At 25.0% G+C, this 20,254-nt stretch overlaps 1 long non-coding RNA gene across 2 annotated transcripts; it reads left to right on the top strand.

Moving 5' to 3' along the window:
* The first annotated feature begins 1,683 nt into the window (after nucleotides 1-1,683).
* Nucleotides 1,684-12,679, top strand: LOC129959125 (uncharacterized). 2 transcript variants are annotated; one of them, XR_008783405.1, is made up of 3 exons: nucleotides 1,684-1,909; nucleotides 5,086-5,193; nucleotides 12,600-12,679. It is a non-coding gene; the product is annotated as an uncharacterized LOC129959125 (long non-coding RNA). The 2 variants fall into 2 exon arrangements; XR_008783406.1 differs by lacking the exon at nucleotides 1,684-1,909 and adding an exon at nucleotides 3,125-3,188.
* Nucleotides 12,680-20,254: the final 7,575 nt, after the last annotated feature.

Below are 20,254 nucleotides of genomic sequence, written 5' to 3'. Positions count from 1 at the left end.
CAGTGATTTCTGTTTTAATAAATGAAGGTCTTTTCATTGAAAATCAATTTCCATATCAGCATTTATTATATAATTTTTATTCCCAAATTCAATATTACATGCATGCTTCACTTTTTTTCTTTTTCTATTTCATTAACATATCAATTTTGAATTATAAAATTCTGCGAAAGCATAAAAGTGTTTCTTTCAACTCCTCTTTATATCCTATTTAACTTTTTTCTCTCTGTATATCATGACCTTATTCTTGTTTATTAAATTTACTGTATTGTATGTTTTTGTTTTATTTTATGATATTCATTCAATGTAACTTTAGCATTTAAAAAAATTTCATAAATGTTCTGCTTTAAAAGTATATTGTTCAACATTATGTTTTTATTAGTAATAAAAGAAAATTGTTCTTTAGTATCTAGGATGTTTCTGTTGAATAAAATTGATTTCATCATTTACATTGACATTCTTGTCATACTGTGTTTATATTATTTCTAAGTGTAGAAAAATAAATGTTGATAAATAGTAAATAGTTTTTTTTAGTTTTTTGAATTAGTGAGTACATTGAAACATACATTTGATCATATTTTTTCAAATAATTATCACATATATTTTATCTCTCTCTCTCTCTCTATATATATATATATATATTTGTAATGTGTAAATAAAAATTATAAAAACGTGATTTTGTTTGTTTTCCTTTAATGATTTCTACAAATTAAAATGAAATTATTTATTCATAAGTTGCATAGATTTAAAAAAAAGGTATCCATACATTTTATATTTCATAATTTGAAATAGATTTAAAATATGGTATCCATACCTTTTATATTTCATAATTTAAAATTGTAAACATAATTTATTCAATATATACTAATTTGAGTTTCATGTTCTGCCCTCTGAGCAAACTGAAAAATATTTAAGTCTCAATATTTATAAAAGTAATTACATAAGAAAAAAATATATAATAATTTTATTAGTAAACTTTAAAATATTAACTTATCTAAGAGTAATAATTATTTTTTAAAAGAACTAACTGGGAGAACTATATTCATAAGATTCAACATTCAATAATATTTAAAAAATATGTAAAAAAGAACATATGTAATTTTTCAAAAACACTGCCATAGTCATTTGTCAAAATGTATCATTTGGATAAAAAAAAGGGGGGGGGAGGAAAGGATAAAGCGGCACCAAACGAATTAAAAAGCTATGTTAATTAATTATGCAAAAACAATTCCATTGAAAATACTAATTAAAATTTTAATATAAGAAATAAAATTATATAACTAAGAAAATTTGGAGAAAATAATTTCAAAATAATATCTTTAAAAAAGAATCAGAAGTTTTTAATAATTGATCGGCTAGCGTGATATTTACTAAACAATGGTTTCGTCAACGTTATCGGCAGACATCATGACATGCGAAGAACGGTTGAAAATTGAGCAGAAGCGGTTTGTTTGGTACGTGACCGTGAATTGACCCCATATTAGCGTTTTTATTATTGATATTAGGATTCCAAGCCCACTTGTTTACATTTAGACAGCTGCAGTATGGCATAGTTTCGTTTTCCGTCAAGCGCTACTAGTGAGCCTTATTCGCAATTTTTATTTTATCCTGTTGTTTTTACAATGACAGATGTTAAAAACTTCTACTTCTTCTTTCCTCTTGTTTGTTTTGGGTTTGTTGATTCGTTCGTTTCATATTCAAATTTTTGTGATATTCGAGTTCTGATTTTTGTTAACCCGGCACAAGCTAAGAATCCGTTCAGGAGCATACGCCGGAAAACAAACCTCATTGCATATTCAAATTATTCGTTTCTTTTTCTTTGAAATTGAATACAAAAACAGTTATCTGGGCTAAAATAGATATTTTTAATAAATATACAAGTTTATTTTAATAAACTTGTATATTTATTAAGGTATTGTTTATTTTAAGTTGTTTTAATTTTGTTTCTTTTCTGTAGGGATCATTTAAATGTATTTTTAGCTTTTTCTCAAAATGAAATTTTATGATGATCTTTTAAATACTCTATGTGCATCATATTTTTAGTTACAACTCTGAAACTTTTCTGTTATGCTGTAAAAACATAAAATAATACAATTTTGCATTTATAGATGAATTATGAGTCTTAAAAATTTTTATTGAAGGCCTCTTGTATTATTACTGCACTGATTTTTTAAAATTTTTCAAGAAATGTCAAATATTTCAAGTTTTGAAGTGAAAATTATATTTTCAATAAATTTAAGTATGCAAAATATTTTGTAGAATTAAAAAATGTATCTGAAAAAAAATAGAAATAATTAATTTATGCTCTATTTTAATACACATGGAACAATTTAAAATTTAAGAATATTTAATTTTTTTCCCCATTTTTTGCCAAAAAAAAAATCAAAAAGTTATAAATAAATTTTGATGAAATTTTTTTAAGCATTAGATTGATATCATACAATTACCATATAAATTTCAAAACAATATCTCAAAAATTGAGAAATTTTGGTTTCAACGTCCATTGTACCCTTAATCAAAATATTAATTTTAAAAGATAAAGTAGGTATATAAGCTATATAAGTTTTATAGATTTTAAGGATTTTCATCATCCTCCATAATTTTTTTTACATAATGCCTCAAAAATATTCACCACTCAGTATTTATCCACTCATCATGTGAATTTGTTAAAGCAATATTAGTATAGTATTTTTAAGATGGAGCAAATGTTTTTTATTTTCTTGATGGTTTGTTTAGGTAATCTACATTAGTATATTACAATAATGAATGCTTGTGAAGCAAATCACTTTTATGTCATGAATTATTATTTCAAAATCAAAATGAGAAGATATTATGTTTCAATAAACTGAGAAAAAAGAAAAAATTCTTTGAAAAATGTAATTGTTAAATAAAATATGACTTAAATATTATGCAAAAATTAACAAATAATTTTTTTACAATTTTGTTGAAATTTCTGTTGTACTAATTTAGAAAAAACTAATATTATTACATTAAATTCAAAAATTATTTTTATTTTTTGAAATTAAAAATCACATTCCAAACTTTCTTTAAAAGTTTTTACTTTTTTTAAAAAATGTTATTACAGTAGCTATATAATTAGAAAGAATTGATTCTATTACCTTTTCAGATTTAGTTTTGCTACTTTCTATCAAAATTCTAATTTTGAGCATCAATAGAGAAATTAAATTCTGGTATGCATAAATATATTTATTAAGCATTTATGAAACAAAATAAATTTGGAATAAGAAATATATGTATTGAAAATGTGCTTTTTTAAAATCATGAAATATTTATAAGCTTATGCATATATTGATTTTTAATACAATATAAATCTGATTTTAATAAAACAGAAATTAGTTTTGATTAAATAGAAAATATTGAATATTTTGATGATTCTTTTGAAGATTTTTGGTTATCAGACTTTCTTAACCGAGAATAAACCATATTTTATCAAAGCAAAAATTATATATATAGTGAAAAGAATTCAAATATATATATATATGTATTGTTTTACAATGCATATTTTTACAAGTATGAATTATTCAATTTTAAAACAAATTTTAAGAGTTTATTATGCACATTATCAGCATTAAAAAAAAGAATGGACAAAACTGCAAGGAAGAGATTATAGATTTTTATAATTGGAATTTTTAGACCACAGAAATATAAATGCTTTATTGCTAATAGAAATGCTAGCAAATAACAAAATCAAAGCATGCCTGCAGTTATAAAAAATGTTTTAAATGTTCTATAAGACTAATTTATTACTTAATTAGATAAAAAAAGAAATAAAATTGTCCACACTTTAAAAATTTTAGCTGATTTTTTAAAAACATTTAACCCTATATGTTAAAAAAAATATGAGCATTAAAATTAATAATTAATTGTATAAAAAAATTAAAATACTTACTAATGCATACAGCCAAATTGCAAGAAATAAAATTAAAACATCGAATTTGTATTCCAAATAAAGCAGCATTTTTAGCTTCCATTAAAAATTTAAATGAAACTTGTAAGCTCATTGCATTACTCAGTGAAAACATTAAATTTCATTTAATAAATCAATAGAAGATAGAATTTAATTATGAGCTAACAAATTAGTTTCTTGTCATTTAATTAATAATAAATAGTGTGCGCCTGTGGATCTCCTTCTCTGTGATTCAGCTTTCCCAAGCTCTCAGTCACAGTCAACATTCATTTCTAGTTAAAAATTAGATTTATAAAACTTAATTATGAGCAAATATATATTAATTGTATCATGGTATTATCCTTTTATTAAGAAAGATCGTGTATAAATAAGATCTGCCTTCTTCATAGATCTAGTACGCCCTAACCAACAGTCGTCCACAGTTCACACTAAGCATTCCAAAAATGCGCTTCCTTGGCGTGTAAATAAATTTTCACCTTTTGGCGCAAAAAAGCTTTTCCGCAAGCAACCATGCATCTATTGCATCTTTCCCTCATTTCCATCACAACCGGAAGGAAACCCGTCCTCCCGTGTTACTCCCCCCATCGCTTCTAATGCTCCCCCCCTTTGAACTTCTAGTGGGGGGGGGGTTCAAGCGTCCTCTGGTTAACGAGTCTCATATTTTATTTTTTACAGTACAGTGTTTCATCAGTCATTCATTTAACAATAATTTTTTTTATCCACAAAGATCAAAAATTAGTATAATTTCATAAATTTAATATTTGAAAAAAATTAAATTACTGATATTAAGAAAGGATTTGTTTCTCTTTTTCATCAATTATTTTTCTGAAGATTATTTCACTAAAAACACATTTCTTCTTTATGACACCCCTAAAAATTTTTCGAAAATGTTTCCGTGTATAAACAAAACATGCACGATAAGTTTCATTACACAAGAATTTTATTTGCTATTTCAAATTTCTCTTTCATATTTATTACTAAATAAATCTTGTCTTACTCTGCAGCATGTGGTTAATTATAATCTAAATTGTTAGAATTTGACTTTAGAATAGGATTATATATTTCTAAATATTAATTTTTAATCCTTTTTTATAATTTTTTTTCTTACTGTAAAAATATTGTAAAAACTTTTCACTCATTGGTGCTATTTCCCTTTATAGACATCAGAAATAATATGTGATCCTTTACCCAGCTGTGTCATAGCGAGAGTAACAGATACCTGAGAGATAATATAATTTTTTTGCTTACAAGTCATCATTAGTGATTCAGTAAGTATCAAAGGCATTTGGGCCATTCTATTACCTTTTTACCCTTTCATGATATTTCATTTCAAGAATGATATAAGTTCACTACTGTTTTGTCTTGCTGGTACCTCATAAAACTGGCATCCTTTGCATCTATACATCCTCTCCTTGCATTTGATCAAAATACTACTATTACTAGACAAAAAGAAATAATAATTATCTGATCATATAAATAAGGTGGATTAATTTTTGTTCTTTATATTCTTTTTAACAATTTCTTTTCATTTATAACAAGACTATCAATTCTTAAACTTTTTTCTTAATTCAAATATGAGAAATAATGTACATGAATTTTTAATTAGACTTCCTATTTGGACCTGCCATTTATGTTTTGATTAGTCATATTCTAAATTGAAATTGGCTTTCATAATTTTCTTTAAATTGGCCTTTTTTTTTCTGCTAAAATTTATTATTAATTGTATTTTGCTTAATATATTTTGTTGAAAAACTCTTCAAATAAGAAAAGCTTTGATTCTCTTACAAATATAGACTATTTACTAATAAAAATTTTGCCATCAGTTTCAGTTAAAATTATTTAATGACAGTTACCTTTCCTCTAGAATTTTGTTCATATGAAAACTCTATAAAACAGAATGTTTTACTTTATTTTACATTTTCTGTTTATTTTGAAATTTCATTTTTGCCAAATTTTTGAATAGAGATAAAAAAATTTATAACATTGTAAAATATTAAGAATTTTGTTTTTGCCTTCATTATTTTTATATGACATTAAGATAGATTAGTAATAAATTTTCATCGCTTCTGTTTCTACCGGTTCTTTTTTTTTATATCCAACAAATTTTTTTAGACAAATGACAGTTCTACATAATTTCAAATCTAATATATCTTTTTAACAATCTGTCATATTTTTTATATCTAGTCATATCTAGCCATTATTTCAACTTATATTTACCTTCATTATATTGGAATAAAAATTCTCTCTTTTTAGCACACAGAAGATTAATCTTAATTAGGATAGGAATAATTTGATTCTATAATTGACATTGAATATACATGTTCTTTTTTCTATCACTGAATTAAATTATGTATAATTTGCTTATTCTGACAAAATTCATATTCATTCATATGACATATGAAAGTAAACATGATTTCATATGCTAATTATTTCATTTGATTTATAACATGAAAATCATCATGGTCTCAAAGAATTCTCAACACATTTTAAAGGTTTGTTTATTTTTTTCCTTCTTGAAAGAATTCTTTTCGTGAAAAATGGACTTGACTATTTAATACATTTTATTTAATACCAATAATTAGAAACATTGTACCTGAATTTTGAATTCAACTTCCTCCCTGAATCTATCTTATTTGAATTCTTGCATTGTTTACTATGAAATGGGACAATTTTCTTTTCTGTGGTTTATTTGTGACATGAGTTAATATTCAGTATAAAGTTCTTTCAGATTATTCTGTTTTATTTAAGTGCCCTTACAAAATAATGATTTTTTCATTCTCTATCATATGAATAATATCATGTAAAAACATTCCTACTTTTTTTTTTTTTTTTTTTCTGATTGAACCTGAAATTTGTAACTGTCAGTCAGATTCATTCTTATTATGTGTTGACCGTCAGATTATTTTTCCATGTGTTGAGTTCCATGTCAGATCCACACAGAGTTTTTAGCTTTATTTCGATAGGTGCATATATTCTTATAAGCTAAATTTTTAAAAGGAATCAAAAGTTTACAACATTCCAGAACACTAAGAATTTTCTTCTTGCCTTAATTATGTTTTATGTGACATTAAGATTAGATTTCTGACAAATCCTAATAATTTATGTTTCTTCAGGTTGTTTCATGAGTCCCAATAAAAATATTTTGTGAAAATTATAGTTCTATGTAATTTCAAATCTAATAAAATTTTATAATAATCTGGAGCATTTGATGTGTATTTATATAAAGTTCATATTTAATTTTTCTTTCAACATATATTTACCTTTATTTATTATTATTTATAAATTATTCTATTTATAATTACATAATTATTATTATATTCTGTTTTATCTAACATACATGTTGTTTTTGCCATCATTGAATTCAATTGTATATTATCTATATTCACACAATATTGCTATAATTATTAGAATACATACATGAAACATGATTTGCAAATAATGATTATTTAATTTTATTTATAGTATGAACAGACATACTGGTTTATCACTGCTGCATTATTATAAATATTACATTATAAATATTAATAATATAAATTTATAAATTTTTAATTAACACTTAATATTACAAATTTTTATTTGTTTTTGATTCTCCTTGAAAAATTTCTTTTCTTGAGTATTATTCTTGACTATTTGATGAATTTTACCTATCTCTAAATATTAGAAATAATTTCCAAGAATTTCCATTTCAACTATATATTTGAATCTGTCATATTTGCCTCCAGTTCTAATATTCTTTACTCTGAAGTGGGAGCAGTTTACTTTTCATTGGCTTATTTGCAATATGAATTATTGTTTAATACATAGTTTCCTTTCAAATTATTCTGTTTAATATAAGACATTTGAAAATATTATTTTCATCGTTTGTCTTATGAAAAATATCTTGTTAAAATATTCCTGCAATTTTTTTTCTTCCAGTTGTTTCCAATATGCATTGAAATTTTTTGAGTGACAGTAACCTTTATTCTATGCTTTTCCATGTATCAAAATTAATCCAAAAGAATTTTTTTTTTTTTGCTTTATTTTAATGTTCCCTTAATGTCCCTTTCAGCCAAATTTTGGAACAAAAATGTAAAGTCTGCAACAATAAAAATCATTTAGAATTTTCTTTGTGCCTTGATTGTATTTTATATGACATTGAAATTAGATTTGCAACAAATTTTCAAAATTTATGTTTCTGCATTTATTTCCCCCATCAGACCCATCAAACATTTGTGTGCAAGTAATATTTCTACAATAGTTCAAATTTAATTTGTCTTTATATGACATTTGTTGTATATTTGATGTCTAGTCATATTTATTATTTATTTCAAAGTAAATTATTTTTTTTCTCTTGTAATAAAAATTATTGTCTCTGTGCAGATGAACATATGCTTCATCTGTATAAGGAGTTAATTTGATTTTAGAATTAGCATGAAACATTCATGTTCTTTTTTCTATCATTGAATTAAATTGTATTGTATCTAAATTCAAAAACAAATGTGGGAAAATAACTATAGGAAAACTGAAAGCCTGATTTGTAAATGATGATTATTTCATTTTATTTATAGCATGAACAAACATTTTGATCTTACTCTAGAGCAAAAGTTACTGTAAAATTGTAAAGTTTGATTTAATTTTGTTTATTTCCTTCAAATGCTTCTTTTCTTGGGTAATATACTTGACTATTTAATGCATTTTATTTGATGCCAAATATCAGAAATAATTTCTCTGAATTTTCAGTTCAACTATCGCTTTGAACCTGTGATATATGACTCTGTTTCTATTACTCTTTATTTTGAAGTGAAACAATTTTCTTTTCAATAGCTTATCTATGATATCAGTTATTGTTCAGTGTATAATTTTCTTTCAGGTTATTCTATTTAATGTAAGAGCTCTTTAAAAATAGTTTGATTGTCATTCTCTGTCGTATGAAGGATATCTTGCTATTTCTTTCCATTCATTTTCAATTTAAACTGAAATTTTTAATTGATAGTAAGCTTTATATTATATTTCCCCATTCTTCGAATCTCACAAAAACAGAATTTCTATCTTTATAGTAATAATTCTCAATGCTCCAATGAGCCAAATTTTGGTGAAAATGAAAAGTTAAAAATACAAAAAATTCAGAAATTTTCTTCACACCTTAATTATGCTTTATATGACAGTAAGGTTATATCTCACACAAATTTTCTTAATTTATAATTCTTTAGGTTGTTTTATCAGGCCCCCCCCCCAAAAAAAAAAAAACTGTGCAAATTTACCTAATTTCAAATTGAATCTACTTTTGCACTAGTCAGTGGTATTTGTAATACACTATGATATTTGTTTACATTAAACACATTTGTTCTTTTTCCTGTAATTGAACCAAACTGTGTAAGTCTATGAATTCATACAAAATTTCTTTAATTGTTAGAATAAAAAACTAATTTGTAAATGGTGATTCTTTCTTTTTATTTGTAGCATGAAAATATTGCTGGTTTCCATCTGATGCAGAATATTCATGTTTTATTATTAATGTTAGTTTATTTTTGTTGTTTTCTAAAAGAAAATTTTTTTCATGGATAGTATATTTACCTATTTCATGTGACTTATTTGAAATATTGCAAATATCTAATCTAATTTCGATGATTTTGAATTACACTTCCTCACTCAACCTCTATTATTTCCCTCAAGATCTCATATTATTTTCACTGAAGTCGGACAGTTTTCTTTTTTGTGGCCTTTTTGTTATATGAATTATGGTGTGTCATAAAATTTTCGTTCTTATTATTCTGTTGAATATGACAGCTCTTTGAATATAAGATGGTTTTATTTCTCTATCAAAATAAAGAAAATTTTGCAAAATGATACTGCTATTTTTTCAATCTAAATTTAGTTTAAACTTCAAAATAAAGAACAATAGAAATGGAGTCAAATATCTCAGGTTCACAGCGAGATTTATTCAAAAATTTTTAATTCTTTGAATCTCACCAAAATAGAATTTTTATTTTAATATTTCCTTATATTAATGTTTCCTTCAGTAAAATATGATTAAAAATGAAAAATTTACAAGAAAACAAAACACTCACAATTTTCTTCATACCTTATTATGTTAAATGTAACATGAAGATTGGATTTATTGCAAATTCTCATATTTTATAATTCTTCAGATTGCAAGTTTACACAAAATTTTTCCATTCCTTGAATCTCACCAAACTGAATTTTGATTTATATTTAAATAATTTCTTATATTATTATTATTTTGAGCCAAATATTTCATCAGAAATGAAATATTTACATGTATACAGAAAATACTCAATTTTCTTCAAGCCTTTATTATGTTTAATGTAACATAAAGGGTAGATTTGTTAACACTTATAATTCTACAGATTGCTCTAATAGACCCGTCAAAACAATTTTGTGCAAATTAATACTTATATGTAATGACAGACTAATATGACTTTGTATGTATCTGTGATAAGAGATAATTAATTTTTATTTCAACTTAATTTTGATTTTATTTTATTACATTAAATTTATTCTCTTTATATTTCCTGCATATGTTTCATCAGAAAAAGGAGTCGTTACACCTTGTATTTGAATTAAATTACACTTGTTCTTTTTCCTGTTCTAGAATGTAATTTTTGATTGTCTCTAAATTCAAACCAAATTACTATAAAAGTTGAAATAATTTACACATGATTTGTCAATGAAGATTCATTCTTTTTCTTGATAGTTCAAACAATACTACAGGTCTTACACTGTTGCTAAAAATTCCCATAAAATTATTTATTTTTAATATTTTTCCAAAAACAATATCTTTTTCATGGATTTTTCATGGATACTTGTCTATGTTATGTAATTTATATTAAAGCTAATTTAAACAATAATCCCTATGAATTTTCAATATAAATTCCTCACTCAACCTGTCATATTACCCTCAATATCTCATATTCTTTACTCCAAATTTGGACAGTTTTCTATTTACTGACATTTTTGGTATGATAATTGTTGTTTATTATAAAATTTGTATTCAAGTTGTTCTGTTCCATGTAAGATGTTTTGGAATGTAGAAAGATTTTTTTTTTCGTTGTGAAATGAAAGACATGCAGCCACAGCATACATGCTATTTCTTTCTATCTAAATTCAAATTTTTACATGACAGCAAGTTTTACTCAAAAGTTTTCAAATCTTTTAATCTCACCTAAAGATAATTTTTATCTTTATTTGAATGATTTCATATATTAATATTATTTGGAGACAAATATTTGTTCTGAAATGAAAAATTTACAAGTATACACAACAGTCACAATTTTCTTCTTGCCTTTATTATATTAAATGTGACATGAAAAAGAAAAAATTCATAGTTCTACAAATTTTTCTATCAGACCCATCAAAATAATTTTGTGCAGTTGAGCACTTCTGTATATTATCAAAATAATATAATTTTGTATGTATCTCTGATTAGTGATAATTAATTTTTATATCCATTTAATTTTGATTTTACCTTATTGCATTAAAATTAATTTGTTTATATTTCCTGCATGCATTTAACCTGAAATAGGAGTAATTCTTTTTTTTTTTTTTTAAATTTAAGCGCACATTTCTTTTTACTATCTTAGAATTAAGTTTTTGATTGTCTCTAAATTCACACCAAATTGTTATAAATGTAGGAATACTTTATACTTGATTTGTCATTGAAGATTCTTTGTTTTCCTTTATTGTTTCAAAACTCCTTCTAGTCTTACTGTTTTCCAGAAGATTCTTGTAATGTTGTAATGTTTGTTTATTTTTGTCCTTTCCCTCCAAAAGAAAAAAAAATTCATTTATAATATGTTTTTCTCTTTTATTTAATTTAAATTATAGCAAATTTCAAGAATAATCTATGAATTTTCAATTCAAATTCCTCACTCTGCCGGTCATATTACTGTCAATATCTCATGACTCTTACTTTGATTTTGGACAGTTTTCTTTTTACTGGCCTTTTTGTCATGATAATTGTTCTTTATTATAAAATTTTTCATCAAGTTATTCTGCTCCATATAAGATCATTTGGAATGTAGAAGCATTTTATTCTCTGTGAATTGAAGGATATGCAGCAACAGCATATCTGATGATTTTTTTCAATCTAAATTCAAGTTTTTAAATGAATAAAAGTTTTACACAAAAGATTTCAATTCTTTGAATCTCACTCAAGAGAATTTTTATTTAAATAATTACTTATATCTATATTATTTTGAGACTAATATTTAATCAGATATGAAAACTTACAGGTATACACAATACTAATAGCTTTCTTCATGCCTTTATTATGTTAAATGTGACAGGAAAATGTCAAATTTCTTAATTCTACGTGCTGTTCTATCAGACCCAGCAAAACAATTTTGTGCAATTGTGTACTTCTGTATTTTATCAAACTAATATGATTTTGTATGTATCTCTGATTAGTGATAATTAATTTTTATATCAAATTCGTTTTTATTTTACATTATTACATTAAAATTATTATTTTTATATTTCCAATATACGTTTAACCTGAAATAGGAGTAATTCCTGTTTGTATTTGAATTTACGTGCACATGTTTTTTGTTTTTGTTTTTCCCCCCATCATAGAATTTAATTTTTGACTGTCTCTAAATTCCCACCAAATTGCTATAAATGTAGCAATACTTTACACAGGATTTGTCTTTTAAGATTCTTTTTTTTTTTTTTATAGTTTCTGAAATCCTACTAGTCTTACTTTTTTGAAGAAGATTCTTGTTATATTCTAAGGTTTGTTTATTTTTGTCCTCCCCCCCCCAATATATATATATATATATGTTTATCATTTATAATATGCTTGTCTCTTTTATGTAATTTATATTATAGCAAATTTCAAGAATAATCTCTATGAATTTTCAATTCAAATTCCTCACTTAACCTGTCATATTATCCTCAATATCTCATATTCCTTACTATAATTTTGAACATTTTCTTTTTACTGGCCTTTTTGTCATGATAATTGTTGTTTATTATAAAATTTTTGGTCAAGTTGTTCTGTTCCATGTAAGATGTTTTGGAATGTAGAAACATTTTGTTTCTTTATGAAATGAAAGACTTGCAGCAACAGCATACATGTTATTTCTTTCTATCTAAATTCAAATTTTTACATGTCAGCAAGGTTTTACTCAAAAGTTTTCAATTCTTTGAATATTACCTAAAGATAATTTTTATCTTTATTTGAATGATTTCATATATTAATATTATTTTGAGACAAATATTTGTTCAGAAATGAAAAATTTACAAGTATACACAGCACTCACAATTTTCTTCATGCCTTTTTTATATCTCTTATTGTTTACTCGAATTTTGGACAGTTTTCTTTTTACTGGCCTTTTTGTCATGATAATTGTTGTTTATTATAAAAAATTTTCATCAAGTTATTCTATTCCCTATAAGATGTTTTGGAATGTAGAAGGATTTTGATTCCCTGTGAAATGAAGGATATACAGCAACAGCATATCTGATGTTTTTTTCAATCTAAATTCAGATTTTTACATGACATCAAGTTTTACACAAAAGTTTTCAATTCTTTGCATCTGACCTATAAATAATTTTATTTTTATTTGAATTATCTTATTTTATATATCTTATTTTAATATTATTTTGAGACAAAATTTCATCAGAAATGAAAAATTTATAAGTATGCAAAACACTCACAATTTTCTTCATTCCATTATTATATTGAATATGACATGAAAACAACAAATTTCATAATTCTACATATTGTTCTATCAAACCCATCAATACAATTTTATGCAATTGAGCACTTGTGTATATTATTAAACTAATATGATTGTGTATGTATCTCTGATTAGTAATAAATAATTTTTATATTAATTGCTTTTAGGATTTTACCTTATAGCATTAAAATTATTCTTTTTATATTTCCATCACACGTTTAACTGAATATAGGAGTATTTCCCCTTTCATTTGAATGTAAGTGCACATGTTCTTTTTCCTACCAAAGAATTCAATTTTTGACTGTCTCTTAAATCACACCAAATTGTTTTAAATGTAGGAATACTTTACACATGATGTGTCTCTGAAGATTCTTTCTTTTATATATATATATATATATATATATATATATATATATATATATATATATATATATATACATTTAAAAATCCTGCTAGTCTTACTGTTTTCCAGAAGATTCTTGTAAAATTGTAAGTTTTTTTTTGTCTCCCCCCCCCAAAAAAAATATGTATGTTTTTCATTTATGATATGCCTGTCTATTGTATGCAATTTATATTATAGCAAATTTCAAGAATAATCTCTATAAATATTCAATTCAAATTCCTCACTCAACCTGTCATATTATCCTCAATATCTCAGAATCTTTACTCTAATTTTGGACAGTTTTCTATTTACTGGCCTTTTTGTCATGATAATTGTTGTTTATTATAAAATTTTTGGTCACGTTTTTTTTTTTTTTTTTTTTTTTTTTTGTTCTATGTAAGATGTTTTGGAATGTAAAAAGATTTTGATTCTCTGTGAAATGAAAGATATGCAGCAACATCATATATGCTGTTTCTTTCAATCTAAATTCAAATTTTAACATGATAGCAAGTTTTATACAAAATTTTTCAATTCTTTGGATCTCGTGTAAACATAATTTTTATCTTTATTTGAATGATTTCATATATTAATATTATTTTGAGACAAATATTTGTTCAGAAATGAAACATTTACAAGTATGCACAACACTCACAATTTTCTTCATGCCTTTATTATGTTAAATGTGACATGAAGATGACAAATTTCATAATTCTACTTATTGTTCCATCAGATCCATCAAAACAATTTTGTGCAATTAAGTACTTCTGTGTATTATCAAACTAATATAATTTTGTATGTATCAAATATTAGTGATTGTTAATTTGTTCATCAATTTATTTTTGACTTTATTGCATTAAATTTTTTCTGTTTATATTTCCTGCATACATTTAACCTGAAATAGTAGTAATTCCACCTTGTATTTGATTTTAAGTGCACATAGTCTTTTTCCTATCATAGAATTAAATTTTTGTTTGTGTCTATATTCACACCAAATTTCTATAAGTATTGGAATACTTTACATATGATTTGTCATTGAAGATTCATTCTTTTTATTGCTAGTTTGAATAATGCTATTGGTCTTACACTGTTGCTAATGGTTCTCTTAAAATTATTTAGTTGTTTTTTTTTTGTTGTTGTTTTTCTAAAAATAATATCCTTTTCATGGATAATATACTTGTCTATTTTTTCTAATTTATTTATAGTAAATTTCAATGACATGTTATATGTTATTTTTTTATTTACTTGTTGTGTTTAGTTCTTTTTAATGAAGCTTATATAATGCTCAACTTAATTTGCAATAGTTAGACTCTAGAATTGTCTCGGAATTACTTATTATTTTTTCTAACTTTAAATTAATTTTTGTATCTTAGTTGCACTTAATAGTTTTAATGTTAATAATACTGATTATTATTTTTTCGTTTAATTTCCTGAACAATCTGATAATTTCCCCCTCATGTGCAAAAGATTCCAGTTACTTTCTTTACAAAGTTGGTTTCATAAATTTCATAAAAGAAATTTCTTTGCATGTTATATGTCTTTATATATTCTGTATTTATTTCTGTTGTTTATTAAAATCAAGCAAAATGAGATAACTTTTTAAACTGCCATTTTAATTTCTTTAAAAAAATTTAATAATTTTATGTAATATTCCCTGATGTTTATATAATTAAAAATATTTCATTTTATTTTATTTTGTATATGTTGTTAAAACAAAGACAATTATTTTGAAAACTTTGTCATGTGTGCTTAGTTGTATTTTTCAGTTTTTGTATAAATTATTATTTTTTTTTCTGTAATTTCACCTAAAGTGGTCTTTCTTTTTATGATGCAATTTTAATTTTTCTTGAGCATTCACCTTTCAAAACAATCTTTATTTTAAGAGTTTCTTCTGATGTCATTGTGCTGAATATATGTATTTCACAAATATTATATATCTTATTTTTACATCAAACTAATCTTATATGTTTGATGTGTGATTTGTGGTTTTCCCACTATGTATTTTTCCCTATGGACATTGAACCCAAAAGAAAATATTTTTAGAAAACAAAATATAATCTGCTTAAATTCTTACTAGAAAGATGATCCACTCATTTATAGAGGCATTTATTAATTTGCTCCTCAGATATAGTAGATTTTCTTTAAAATCCTTTATTTAAGTAAAAAATATTTCTGTCATGCTTGGGCATTTCAATTATTTAAAAATGTTTTTATTTTAAAATTTCATTTCATATATTATTTAATACTTAAAAAGATATATTCATTTATGTATTGTTTTTATAGAAATTTTTAATTTGTAAAGATTTTAACAGTTGTTTAACTTAGAAATGAGAGATTCATTTATTATTTGTTTGATATAGATTTGATGTTGGGACTTCATGAATTGTAATGGTTATCAGTATTTAAAGGTTTAGAAATGTCTATGCTATTTCAAGTTAATAAATTATGAAGATGCTAGTAAAAACGATTTTATTTTATAAAAGGTACTCTGTGAAATGTATTTATTCGTTTTAAATGATGAACTGTAATTAATTCATACTGAAATCAAATACAATTGCTTGATAAGAATGCTTTCCAATTTTAGCACATTTTTTTTTTATTTACTTTATAGCCACTTTGGCAACCAGCTGGTTTGCCAGGATTAATGGTGGCTAAAGTTACCAATTAAATATTTATGTAACTTGCTCTTAATAATTTCTTTAGCAAAATATTTTTAAGTTAACACTTTTGATACATACACAATTTTTACTATTTCAGAAGAGTTATTTTTTCTTTTCTTTTTACTATACTATGTACTTCCATCAACTGTCAACTACCTAAAATCTGTTTTTAATAAGTGGATATACTCTGCTTTTTTTTTCTTTCAATAGAACCTAATTTCTAAACTAAATCATCGTAATATTTAGCATTTTTCTTTATGTTAATAGTATATTTTAAATATAAATTTAAATCTTTTACAGATTCTTTTCAGAATCAATGTTTCGTCTTAAGGACAGAAATTTAATTTCACTCTTTTACACATTTCATTATTTTTTGTACTAATATCAATGATAATTCTGATTGTTAAAAAGAAACAATTCAATTTAATGAATTTTATGAATAGCTTAGCTATCCTTACAAAATTTTTATTTATTTATTTTTATCGTTCGTGATACATTTAATATTCGTTCAAAATTCTTGTGCGACTTCATATTCTTGTCAGAAAACATGATTAAAATGTTTTTAAAAATTTCATTAAGTATAGAAAAAATTAATATCAATTAGAAAAATAATTTTTTGAATTGTAAGATGTTGTAAAAATTATTTTTGCATTTTTATACTTTCAGAAGTTGTCACGGAAAACAAGACAATATTTTGCCTAATTTTCAGGGGGGGGGGGATTCTCTGAGGTGCATATTCACATCTTCCAAAGTATATATGTGGTAAGTTTGGTAGATATAGGTCGACCTGTCTAACCTGCAGAACATCAATACACACACACACACACACACACACACAAACACTCATTCATCATTATTATAAGTAAATATAAATTTTAGATAGTAATAGTAAATTTAAATTCCAAAGGTCATTTTGAGACTTAATGCTTCTTAGAATATTTATATATATTAACTTTATAATGAGAAAGAAATTGTATATCTATGCTGCACAAGGGTATACAGATAAAATACAATATCCAGAGTATTCTACTACCAACGGCAACTCGTCAGCTCAAAAATGGACAATGTTTAAAAAATAATTCTCAAGAAAAAACAGTTTTAAAAAAATCCGCTTTACCACAGAATATCCCAAAATTTGTTACTGCAATTTGTATTGTAATTTAGAAATTTACCGTATGTTTTCTTTTGATGAGTGACTTGTAACAAAAAAAAAAAAAATTAACATTTATTAGATCAAACGCATTTTCTGCGAAGCAACATGAAAGCGGAAATGCCCCCCCCCCGAAAAAGAAAGTAAATGAGTAATAAGGAGAGCAAATTTGTGTATGCAAATGAGTAAAAGGCGAAATTTTTGTTTGAGGGGGGGGGGATAAGAGTAATGACTGACTGATTGCAGATTTTTCTTATCCTGATATGTTAATGAACTATGCAATCATAAAATTTTGCTGCTTTCAAGAACAAATCGCTAGACAACTTATTGTACTTCTTATCTATTTGTTGATTCTTTTTCTGCTGTTGTTGTTAAATATGAATTATTAAAATATCTAATTAAGTTACATTCATTCCGCCACACTTATTTACTTTTTCACCTTGTGACATCACGAAAGAGTTCCGAATTCAAAATGATATTAATACCGCTATATTTGAAGGGAGACCAATCAATGACAATATGAAGGCGAGAATGTGTAAACAGAGCCATCTGTTGGTGACTGTAGAAAACTCGCCCTAGAATTGAAAGGCGGTAGCCGTTGGAGCAGTTCTCCAAGTGAAGTGGCGTGGAGGCTAGAGTAGATGAGAGATCAATCAGGTTTAGGCCAACAGAGCCATCTGTTGGGAAGAGCAGTTTCCCTTTTGAAGTGGAGTGGAGGAGAGATCAATCAGGTTGAGGCGCTTGAGAATCGATTAAAAAACACAATTTGCAAACCTTCCAATATTGAAAGAATAACCAGACGGAATATTTTATGTAAAATTTTATTTCTGAAAATAATTTTTCCAAATATTTACTAACAATTAGTTGAAGTAATTTAGGTATGAAAAGAAAAATATGTCTACGAAATCATCAAATTATGTTTGATGGTGAAGAAAATGTGGGTTCTGTTTCATGTTAAGTTAGTATTCTGATTCTTCAAAATTGACGCTTCACTTATAAATATGGGTTATTTTGGATAAATGAGCTGAAACGTTGCGATTGACTCTAGTATTTATATGTTGAGTTGTATCACAAAGTCACAACGAATTTCCCTGTGGTGTGGGAAAAGAAATGGTATTTTTTCCAAACGATGTGTCGACATATTAGCTTAAAACATATTTTTCAGTAATCTTTCTACTTATTTAATGCAAATACCTTTTCATCTTTTATAAGTGTTCATTTGTATATTATTTCACTACAGCGAATGCTGGAGAAAAATGACATAGTGTTATTCGTTCAGTACAAACGAAACATTTTAGGCTATTTATTTTCTTTAGATGGCTTTTACTTGTTTTTCACTTTCTTTTTTATTACTTCTATTGCTGTTTTTAGAGGGTTCTAAATTTCCTGATATTAATGAATCTTGAAATTATTTAAAAGTACTTTTTGCCTAACGAATGTTTCCATTGATACATCTTCAAAGCAGGTGATTTACTGATTTTTTAAAAAAAATTAACATTGTCTTAACTTATATTCCTTTACAGAAGACTTATGAATAATATGGAGATATATTTTTCATTAACATCTAATGTGCACTGTTTCTGTAAAAATAAATAAATAAATAAGAGTGCCTTTTAAGCAGGGCCCGACTTAACCTAATTGGGGCCCGGGACAAAAACTTCTTTGCGGCCCCCTCTGTTTCACTACTTTAGTAATGAAGAACCGAACTTTATGGAGGTATTTAAATTTTTCACCTAATTATAGATATATAACAAGAAAAATTGACTAGAACCTAAAATAGCTATAAAGACCTCTCCCCTCCAATGGTCAGACGAAATATCGTTCTGTCCATTTTATTGATTTATATTCAATTAATTATTGCATGCAAAACTTAAAAGGTGGGAGAGGAATGCCCCGTACTTTTGTTACTTTTTGACCTTAAAAAGCAATGTTGTTGTAACTAATTTATTATTTTCTTTCCATTAACTGAATTAAAGATACATAAAACGGTCAATAATGGGATAAGAAAATAATTTTCTTTTAAAATTTAAAAAAAAACATACTAATACCATAGCATTAAGTAAAGTAAAATAATTTTTTTTTCAAAAGAACTAAAACATTTTTCATAAAGATTCATATCCTTGCTGACATTAGGGCGGAATTCAGCTAAATTTTCGCAGTTATAATGGCTCAATTAAACCATTCAGACGCCCGTATTTTTGTAAACATTGCATTTTGCGATATGTAAAAATATAGGCTTTTGATTGGCCAAATTTGTCCATCGTAATTGCGAAAATTTAGCTGAATTTCGCCTTAAAAAGCCATGGATTTACGAAACATACATTTTTCGTGTTCATACGATAGATTAATGAAGAAGCTAACGTAAAAGTAATGGATTTTACACAGTACTGATATTTTGTTTGAAAAAAGATCATTAAAGAAGGAAACGTAAAATAAATTGGGCAAATGTAATTTACTATG

The sequence above is a fragment of the Argiope bruennichi genome, chromosome X1 (genome assembly GCF_947563725.1).
Source record: "Argiope bruennichi chromosome X1, qqArgBrue1.1, whole genome shotgun sequence".
NCBI lineage: Eukaryota > Metazoa > Arthropoda > Arachnida > Araneae > Araneidae > Argiope > Argiope bruennichi.
This window is presented reverse-complemented; position numbering and strand designations above follow the sequence as displayed.